Raw genomic sequence first — 10,344 nt, 5'->3', positions numbered from 1 at the left:
CAACACTGGGTGGCCAAAGCATAGCCACTCTATTACCAACTATTACTTCCTTACACACTTTACATACATACGCTATCACTGTTGCCTCAAAAATAAATCACCCTTAGGCATTCTAATTTCTCAGTTCGCCTCTCTGTTCTGATCCTAGGCAGCTACAGGATGAGACCAAAACAGGCCAAGCCTGAGAGGAACGCTTACTCTAAGGTCCAACTCTGGCAGAGGTTCCATGGAGAGTAGGGTATGTGACGGTATACCACTGGGCAACGAGGTAAGCAACCACACATTCTAGGGAGAGGACCTGGGTCTATGGAGAAGTCAGACCCAGGAAGAACACAAGGCAGCAGGTTTCATGTGACCAGGTCAGGATCCAAATTCCAATATTCCTAGCTCTGCAGAGACCAAGCATGATAAGGTCAGGGCTACCAATCTGAAAATACCTCTATTTACTTAACAGTCCTTTGAGTTACATACCTACCCTCAGATAATGGTATTTGTTGACCTTAAGAGGCAGAAGCAGGACAGGAGCAGAAAAGAAAGGNGAAAGGGAGACGTGGGAAAAGGCTACTTACCCACCAAGTAGTTCGGCCCCCACAGCCCCCTGTACCACCTTGACTTCCTACAAGTAGCCATGTCTTATACAGGACCTTCAAAGGTCTCCTTCACCTAGGGAAAGAAGTCACACACATGGATGTTTTTCCCTCCAACCTGGGTAGTTGACCCAGACTTGCCTTAGGCAGGTCAAGATTTGTAAATTGAAGACAGTCATTTTTCTCTGCATAAGTTTGATTCCTATCATCAGTGCTTACTAAGTACCTCATCCATGCCACGATCAGTACCTCAGCCCTCAGTGATGAAAAGCAGATGCAAAATCTCAGCTCTCATAGCTGGCTCTCACAGTTCATGTTCCAGTAAGTAATCACTAATTGTGACATATCAGTTTTAATAGAATCTATAAAATATTTTGCTTCCCCACGGTACATTTAACCTTGGCAAAGGATTCAAAATCACTTTCGCTATTGTTTTGTTGCTTGATGTTTAACAGTCATCATTTGAATAGTCTACATCAGAGGTGCAGGACAGCAAACGGAATTTCATCTGCTTCTTTTATGGGCTATTTCTGTCCCTCTGTCCAAGGAGCCCTTCTGTAGCCTAAGACTATTTCAACATTCCTTTTTTTTTAATGATTTTTTATTACATTATGTTAGTCACCATACAGTACATCCCCGGATTCCGATGTAAAGTTCGATGCTTCATTAGTTGTGTATAACACCCAGTGAACCATGCAATACGTGCCCTCCTTACTACCCATCATCAGTCTATCCCATTCCCCCACCCCTCTCCCCTCTGAAGTCTTCAGTTTGTTTCTCATAGTCCATAGTCTCTCATGTTTCATTCCCCCTTCTGATTGCCCCCCCTTTCTTTATCCCTTTCTTCCCCTACCAATCATCCTAGTTCTTATGTTCCACAGATGAGAGAAATCATATGATAATTGTCTTTCTCTGCTTGATTTATTTCACTTAGCATTATCTTCTCCAGTGCCGTCCATGTTGCAGCAAATGTTGAGAATTTCTTCTTTCTGATAGCTGAGTAATATTCCATTGTAAATATGGACCACAGCTTCTTAATCCAGTCATCTGTTGGAGGGCATCTCGGCTCCTTCCACAAATTAGCTATTGTGGACAATGCAGCTATGAACATTGGGGTGCATATGGCCCTTCTCCACTACGTCTGTATCTTTGGGGTAAACACCCAGTAGTGCAATGGCTGGATCACAGGGTAGCTCAATTTTTAACTTTTTAAGGGACCTCCACACTGTTTTCCAGAGTGGCTGTACCAACTTGCATTCCCACCAACAATGTAGGAGGGATCCCCTTTCTCCACATCCTCTCCAACAATTGTTGTTTCTTGCCTTGTCTATCTTTGCCATTCTAACTGGCGTAAGGTGGTATCTCAGTGTGGTTTTGATTTGAATTTCCCTGATGGCTAATGATTTTGAACATTTTTTCATGTGTCTGTTAGCCATTTGTATGTCTTCATTGGAAAAGTGTCTGTTCATATCTTCTGCCCATTTTATGATTTGTTTATTTGTTTCTCGTGTATTGAGTTTGAGAAGTTCTTTGTAGATCTTGGATACCAGTCCTTTATCTGTGGTGTCCTTTGCAAATATATTCTCCCATTCCGTGGGCTGTCTCTTAGTTTTTTTGACTGTTTCCTTGGCTGTGCAGAAGCTCTTTATCCTGATAAAGTCCCATAAGTTCATTTTATCTTTTATTTCTCTTGCCTTTGGCGATGTGTCGTGAAAAAGGTTGCTCTGGCCGATGTCATAGAAGTTGTTGCCTATGTTCTCCTCTAGAATTTTGATGGATTCCTGTCTCACATTGAGGTCTTTCATCCATTTGGAGTTTATTTTTGTGTATGGTGTGAGAGAGTGGTCAAGTTTCATTCTTTTGCATGTAGCTGTCCAATTTTCCCAGCACCATTTATTGAAGAGACTGTCTTTTTTCCACCGGATGTTTTTTCCTGCTTTATCAAAGATTAGTTGCCCAAAGAGCCGAGGGTCCATTTCTGGGTTCTCTATTCTGTTCCATTGGTCGATGTGTCTGTTTTTGTGCCAGTACCATGCTGTCTTTGTGATCACAGCTTTGTAGTACAGCTCGAAATCCGGCATTGTGATGCCCCCAGCTTTGTTTTTCCTTTTCAACAGTTCCTTGGAGATTCGGGGCCTTTTCTGGTTCCATACAAATTTAAGGACTATTTGTTCCAGTTCTTTGAAAAATGTCCTCGGTATTTTGATCGGGATAGCATTGAAAGTGTAGATTGCTCTGGGTAGTATGGACATTTTAACTATGTTAATTCTTCCAATCCATGAGCATGGAATATTTTTCCATCTTTTTATGTCTTCCTCAATATCTTTCAAAAGTGATCTATAGTTTCTAGGATATAGGTCCTTTACGTCTCTGGTTAAGTTAATTCCAAGGTAACGTATGGTTTTTGGTGTTATTGTAAATGGGATGGATTCCCTAATTTCTCTTTCTTCAGTCTCGTTATTCGTGTATAGAAATGCAACTGATTTCTGGGCATTGATTTTGTATCCTGCCACCTTACTGAATTGTTCTATAACTTCTAATAGTTTGGGAGTGGATTCCTTTGGGTTTTCCATATAGAGTATCATGTCATCTGCAAAGAGAGACAGTTTGACTTCTTCTTTGCCGATTTGGATACCTTTGATCCCTTTTTGTCTTCTGATTGCTGTTGCAAGGACTTCTAGTACTATGTTGAATAATAGTGGCGAGAGTGGGCATCCTTGTCGTGTTCCTGATCTTAAGGGAAAGGCTTCCAGCTTTTCCCCATTGAGAATAATGCTTGCAGTAGGCTTTTCATAGATGGCTTTTATGAGATTGAGAAATGTACCCTCTATTCCTACACTCTGAAGGGTTTTAATCAGGAAAGGATGCTGTATTTTGTCAAATGCTTTTTCTGCATCAATTGAGAGGATCATATGGTTCTTGAGTCTTTTCTTGTTGATATGATGTATCACATTGATTGATTTGCGAGTGTTGAACCATGCTTGCATCCCAGGTATGAATCCCACTTGGTCATGATGGATAATCCTTTTAATGTACTGTTGGATTCTATTAGCAAGGATCTTGTTGAGGATTTTGGCATCCATATTCATTAGAGAAATCGGTCTGTAATTCTCCTTTTTGAGGGGGTCTTTGCCTGGTTTGGGGATCAAGGTAATATTAGCCTCATAGAATGAGTTTGGTAGCTTTCCTTCTGTTTCTATTTTTTGAAATAGCTTTAGGAGAATAGGTATTATTTCTTCTTTGAATGTTTGGTAGAATTCCCCAGGAAAACCGTCTGGGCCTGGAGTTTTATTATTTGGAAGGTTGTTTATCACTGACTCAATTTCTTCATAGTTAATTGGCCTATTTAAGAAATCTATTTCTTCCTGTTTCAGTCTTGGTAGTTTATAGGTTTCCAGGAAGGCCTCCATCTCTTCCAGATTGTTTAGTTTTTTGGCATATAGCTGTTGATAAAAGTTTCTAATAATCCTTGCAATTTCAATGGTGCTGGTCGTGACCTCTCCCTTTTCAGTCATAATTTTAATAATCTCAGTCCTTTCTCTTTGTTTTTGGACAAGTTTTGCCAGTGGTCTGTCAATTTTATGGATTCTCTCAAAGAACCAGCTTCTAGTCCTGTTGATCTGCTGTACTGTGCTCCTGGTTTCTAATTCATTGATTTCTGCTCTAATCTTGGTCAACTCCTTCCTTGTCAGTGGGTTAGGCCTGTCCCTCTGTTGCTGTTCCAGTTTCTTGAGGTGAGAATATAGAAACTGCATTTTAGATTTTTCTATTCTTTTGAGTGAGGCTTGGATGGCTATGTATTTCCCCCTTAGGACTGCCTTTGCAGTATCCCATAGGTTTTGGACCGTTGTGTATTCATTCTCGTTGGTCTCCATAAATTGTTTAATTTGTTTTTTGATTTCCTGGTTTATCGAGTCATTCTTGAGCAGGATGGTTCTTAGCCTCCAAGTGTTTGAGTTTCTTCCAGGTTTTTCCTTGTGGTTGAGTTCCAATTTCAGAGCGTTGTGGTCTGAGAATATGCAGGGGATAATTTCAATCTTTTGGTATTGGCTGAGACCTGTTTTGTGTCCCAGAGCATGATCTATTCTTGAGAATGTTCCATGGGCATTTGAATAGAATGAGTATTCTTTGGTTCTGGGGTGTAGTGTTCTATATATATCTATGAGGTCCAACTCGTCGAGTATGGCATTCAAAGCCTTTGATTCTTTGCTTAGTTTTTGCCAGGGTGTTCTGTCTATTTCTGATAGTGGGGTGTTGAGGTCCCCTACTATTACTGTGTTCTTATCTATATGTCTCTTTATTTTGGTTAAGAGTTGGCTTGTGTATCTTGCTGCTCCCCTGTTGGGGGCATATATATTAATAATTGTCATATCCACTTGTTGAATACTTCCTTTAAGAATAATATAGTGCCCTTCTGTATCTCTCTCTATGGCCTCTAGTTTAAAATCCAGTCTATCTGATATGAGAATTGCTACTCCAGCTTTCTTTTGAGGTCCATTTGCGTGGAAGATGGTACTCCATCCCCTTACTCTAAGTCTGAATGCATCTTTGGGTTCAAAATGAGTCTCTTGTAGACAGCAAATGGATGGGTCATGTCTTTTTATCCAATCTGCAACCCTGTGGCGTTTTATGGGAGAGTTTAAGCCATTTAGATTGATAGAGATTATTGACAGATATGATTTTAATGATGCCATTTCTCTTTAAAGTCTTTGTATCGGTTGTGACTTGCTGCTCTGTATCACTCTTGGGGCCTTTTTACCTTTATAGAGCCCCCCTTAATATCTCCTGTAGGGCTGGTTTCGTGGTTACGAAATTGGTTAATGATTGGCGATTTTGGAACGTCTTTATTTCTCCATCAATTCTGAATGACAGCTTTGCTGGATAAAGGATCCTTGGCTGCATGTTTTTCTCTGAAAGAGCTTTAAAAATGCCCCCCCAAGCCTTTCTCTCATTCCAGGTCTCTGTAGACAGGTCTGACGTAATCCTGATACCTTTGCCTTGGTACGTGAGAAATTTCTTTGCCCTGGCCGCTTTCAATACTGTATCCTTGGATCTAATATTTGCGAATTGCACTATGACATGCCGTGGCGTAGGTTTGTCCTGGTTGAGCTTGGATGGGGTCCTCTCTGCCTCTTGGACACGAATGCTTGTTTCCCTTGCTAGATTAGGGAAGTTTTCAGCTACAATTTGTTCAAATATCTCTTCTAGACCTCTGTTTTTCTCCACCCCTTCAGGGATGCCGATGATTCTGACATTGGATCGTTTCATAGAGTCAGTAATCTCCCGTAATCTACATTCGTGGGCGTGGATTTTTTTAAGACCAGCTTCTATTTTCGTTTTTTCTTCTACTAACCCATCCTCCAATTCGCTAACGCGTTCCTCTGCCTCGGTGACCCTGGCCGTCAGAGCCTCTAGTTTTGACTGCATTTGGCTCATAGAATTTTTAATTTCTGTCAGATTCGCTCTCATTTCTGCCCTTAGGGATTCTATATTCTCAGCAACGCTTTCTCTGATGCTTTTTTCAAGTTTACTCATCATCTTGACCATTGTTGCTCTGAATTCCATTTCTGATAATTGGGATACATCCATATGTATTAATTCTGTGGCCGAGGCCAATTCTGTGGCAGAGGCCACAGACTCATTATCTTTTCTTTGCTGGGGGGGACTTCTCCTTCTCGTCATTCTGATGAAGAGAGATTGCAGGGTTGTCCAGAGCCCAAGTGTTGACTGGGACCCAGGCCGTGCGCCCTTGTTTTATAGAGATCTTAGGGATGTGGGCTTCTTCCTTAAAGAGTTTATTTATTTATTTGAGAGAGAGAGAGACAGTCAGCAAGAAAGGGAACCCAAGCAGAGGAGTGGGAGAGGAAGAAGCAGGTTCCCGGTGGAGAAGCCCGATGAAGGACTCCTTACGGAGCGTTGTGATCACACCCTAATCCGAAGACAGGTGCTTGGTGACTGCGCCACTCAGGCGCTCCGGGTTGTGGGCTTCTTGATTTTTCAGCCTGCCTTCTGGGGGAGGGGCCTGCCTGCAGGTACTCAGAAAACCCTGTTTGGGTAGAGTCTCTGTGTCCCTTGCGAGGGGGGATGGGGATGGGCACCCTGTGAGCCGGTATTTCCGGGCTTTTGTTCTCTGGCGGCTTTCCCTGGCGGTTTGCTATGCCTCTTCTGAGAGAGCAGCAGCGGCTGAAATTCAGCCTCTGTCTCAGAACAGAGGGATCGCGGATCGTTCTCCACTGATGTTCTGGCCACTTTAACTCTGTTTCTGTTGGTGCTGCTCAACCCTGCAGCATCCCGGGCTGTGCGCCCCACACCCGGCGTCCCAGCCCTCACTTCCAGGGCCGGCACGTCTCTGTCCTTTGTGTTTCCAACCCCGCCCGCCGCCAGCCGCCCCGCGCGGGCTCCCGGAGCTCCCCGTCTCAGTCTGGTGTCTCACGGGTGCTGACCGCGAGTCCGCCTGCTCCCCCGTGCAGGTGGCCCTCCAGCCGCCAGCCGCCCCGCGGACGCTCCCGGAGCTCCCGGTCTCAGCCTCGATCCAGTGAGCACACCGGAGCTCCGGAGCTCCGTGAGATGCTTGGTGGTGCACGCTCCCGGCTCACGGACTCAGTCTGCCGTTTCCAGAGTGCGGGTCCGCGGTCCGCCCGCTCCCCGGTGCAGGTGGCCCGCCAGCCGCCCTGCGCGCGCGCTCCTGGAGCTCGCGTTCTAAGTCTGTTGTCTCGCGGGTGCCGTCCGCGAGTCCGCCTGCTCCCCCGTGCAGGTGGCCCGCCAACCGCCAGCCGTCCCGCGTGCGCTCCCGGAGCTCCCTTCTCAGCCTGCTGTCTCAAGTGTGCGGGTCCGGGTCTGTTCGCTCCCCCTTGTAGGTGGCTACCGCTTCCCGGCGCCCTGACACGGCGGCTCCCTCCCCCTTCTGTTTAGCTTCCGATATCTGTGCGCGGTTTCACGGCTCCCCGCTTCGTACCTCGATACTCAGCGCTGGAGATGTTCATTTGTAGAGATCCAGATGTATCTTCCTGTGTCTCAGGCTGATTCCGTGGATGTTCAGGCTGGTCTGGTACCTATCCAGCTCAACTCAGGGGACCGGCTGAAAAAGGGGTCCCCCACTCCTCCGCCATCTTAAAAGTTTTCCCTATTTCAACATTCTGACCCCCAGCTCCACTCAGAACTTTGATGATGGCTGGACCTACTGCCTAAGTATCCTGGGATACAAATTATTCTACCCAAGTTGACCACCATAAAAAAGCAGCAGCCACAGAAACACCACCCCACTCCAACGCTCCTGAAACCTGGGTCTAAGCAGGTTATGGACAGGTGGTTATTGGTGGGTGCTCACAGGTCTACTAATAAGCCCCTCCATTCACCACCAGCATCATTCCCATCATTGGAGGTCAACATCTGAGATGACAGCACAGTCCAGAAAAAAGTATCCTTCAGCTCAGGGCGTGATCCCAGCGTTCTGGGATCGAGTCCCACATCAGGCTTCTCCACTAGGAGCCTGCTTCTTCCTCTCCCACTCCCCCTGCTTGTGTTCCCTCTCTTGCTGGCTGTATCTCTCTGTCAAATAAATAAATAACATCTTTAAAAAAAAAAAAAGGCTACACCCTGCATAAAGGGAAATAGAATGGTTGAGGTAAAAATGAAAAAGTAAAAATCACTACCATCACTATAATTAAGTAAAGTTGACTAGGCAAATCCACTTTCTTTTTTTTTTTTNGCTTGTGTTCCCTCTCTTGCTGGCTGTATCTCTCTGTCAAATAAATAAATAACATCTTTAAAAAAAAAAAAAGGCTACACCCTGCATAAAGGGAAATAGAATGGTTGAGGTAAAAATGAAAAAGTAAAAATCACTACCATCACTATAATTAAGTAAAGTTGACTAGGCAAATCCACTTTCTTTTTTTTTTTTCAGGCAAATCCACTTCTAGAAGAAGTTAAGGCTGATGTGCAGAACATCCTTCAACAGAACCCTCCTTCCCTTCAGACATCTGAGCCTTGTTCTGCCATAAATTGCTTGAAAAATAACCTAGAAAATGTTTTCTGACCATTCAGAAGCTCTTAAAGGTGCTTCAGTAATCCTCTGTGGGTGCTGGCTCAAAGGATTTGAAATTTGTTCTTATACTATGATTATGTTTCAAGTTTCTCCCCATTGTGACTCATTTTTACATTCAGTTTATTTTAAAAGCTCTTCATTCTAAAAAAAATCCTCAATTGGTTCACAGCCTGGCTTAGTAACTCTGGTTGGCTAAGTTTACATTTGTAAAGGCTGTTTGCATTTTTCCATGAGGCAACCTTTGAAGACAAGGACTAAAGCAGTTCCCTTAGGTACTTCCAGGAGATTAACCGACCTACCCTGGGCCAACAGGTCGATGACCCCACCCCTTTAACACCTTGAGGCCAACATAGTCACACCCATTTGTCTACTGGGGAGAAGCACAGATGGCCCAACAACTCACCTCAGTCAAGGCCAGAGTGACCTAAATGCCAGCTCCTATTCCCTCCTGGCTCAGTCCGCTCCAATGGCCATAACCACATACCAATAACTGGGTGGCTAACAAGCAACAGATGTTTCTTTCTCATCGTTCTGGAGCCAAGATGGTGGCACCAATACATCATTGTCTTGTGAAAGCTATCTTTTCACCATAACTTCACACAGTGGAAATAGGAAGAACTCCCTGCCGTCCCTTTTAAAAGGGCACTAATCTCATTCTTGGAAGCTCCACCCTCATGACCTAAGCATCTCCTATAAGCCCCACCCCTTAATGCCATCATACTGGTCATGAGGATGGCAACATACCGATCTGCAGGGGACAAAGCATTCAGACCATAGCACCTCCCGATACTCCTTCCCACAGAACTCCCACGCTAAGTCACTTTTCTGATATTTAAATTCTCTTTTAAACCAAGTTGACTGTGGAACGTGTACATGCAGTTAACCTATTGATCTACCTATACCGAAAGAGGACTTCAACTACCTTCACTTTTGACTCCAACTTTCTAGTGGATTAATTCTTCTTTCCAGCTTATCTCAACTCAGGCCAAAGACCCTGCTGGCAAAGCCTCCCGTGCTGGGAACTGAACCTACCCCTTCAAGCATAAGGATGGCTCTGATCCAGCAAGTCCCTGCCCATCACTGACCCCAAGACCGTGACTGACCCAACTTTTGCTGCCCACCTGCACATACCCACCAACCTCTGTCCCATGTTTGCCTTATATAAACCGGAGAGTACTTTCAGCACTTGAGAGACCATCTTTGAGACATGAGTCCTCTGTCTTCGGAGCGCTGACCTCACTAAATTAATTCCTTTCTTGTTTCACCACTGCTCCTCTCTCTGCCTTTGGATTTTGTCAACGGTGAACTGCAGGACCTGGTCTCTTTGGGCCCCTGGGCGCCAGTGGCTCTTGCATCCCTGCACCCCCAACTACAATTTTAGTAATATTCACGGTATATGTACACACTCTTTCAGGAATAGATAGATAACAATTTTAAAAGACTTTCCAATCACTGAATTAATGCAGAAAGGTAAAGATGCAAGGGTCTTAACTTTACCAATGCCTCCAAGTTCAAGCAGTTAAGCTCATTAAACATTTGTTTAATTAATGATGACTGAGGACCACCTGCCATGCTCTCCCTCCCTGGGGCTGACCAGACCAGGGCCTGAGAACAACCTTAGAAGCATCCCTCAAGAAATCATGTTCCACACAGGAACCAGTTACTCATATCTCCTAAGAGTTTGCCTTCTAGAAATCAAAGAATCAATAAAGT

The 10,344-nt window shown here is 44.5% G+C and overlaps 1 protein-coding gene across 4 annotated transcripts in view; it reads right to left on the bottom strand.

Moving 5' to 3' along the window:
- Positions 1 to 10,344, bottom strand: part of ARHGEF28 (Rho guanine nucleotide exchange factor 28) — a 314,186-nt gene that overhangs the window by 223,817 nt on the left and 80,025 nt on the right. The window lies entirely within an intron of this gene.

This window comes from Ailuropoda melanoleuca, chromosome 3, assembly GCF_002007445.2.
Source record: "Ailuropoda melanoleuca isolate Jingjing chromosome 3, ASM200744v2, whole genome shotgun sequence".
NCBI classification, from domain to species: domain Eukaryota; kingdom Metazoa; phylum Chordata; class Mammalia; order Carnivora; family Ursidae; genus Ailuropoda; species Ailuropoda melanoleuca.
This window is presented reverse-complemented; position numbering and strand designations above follow the sequence as displayed.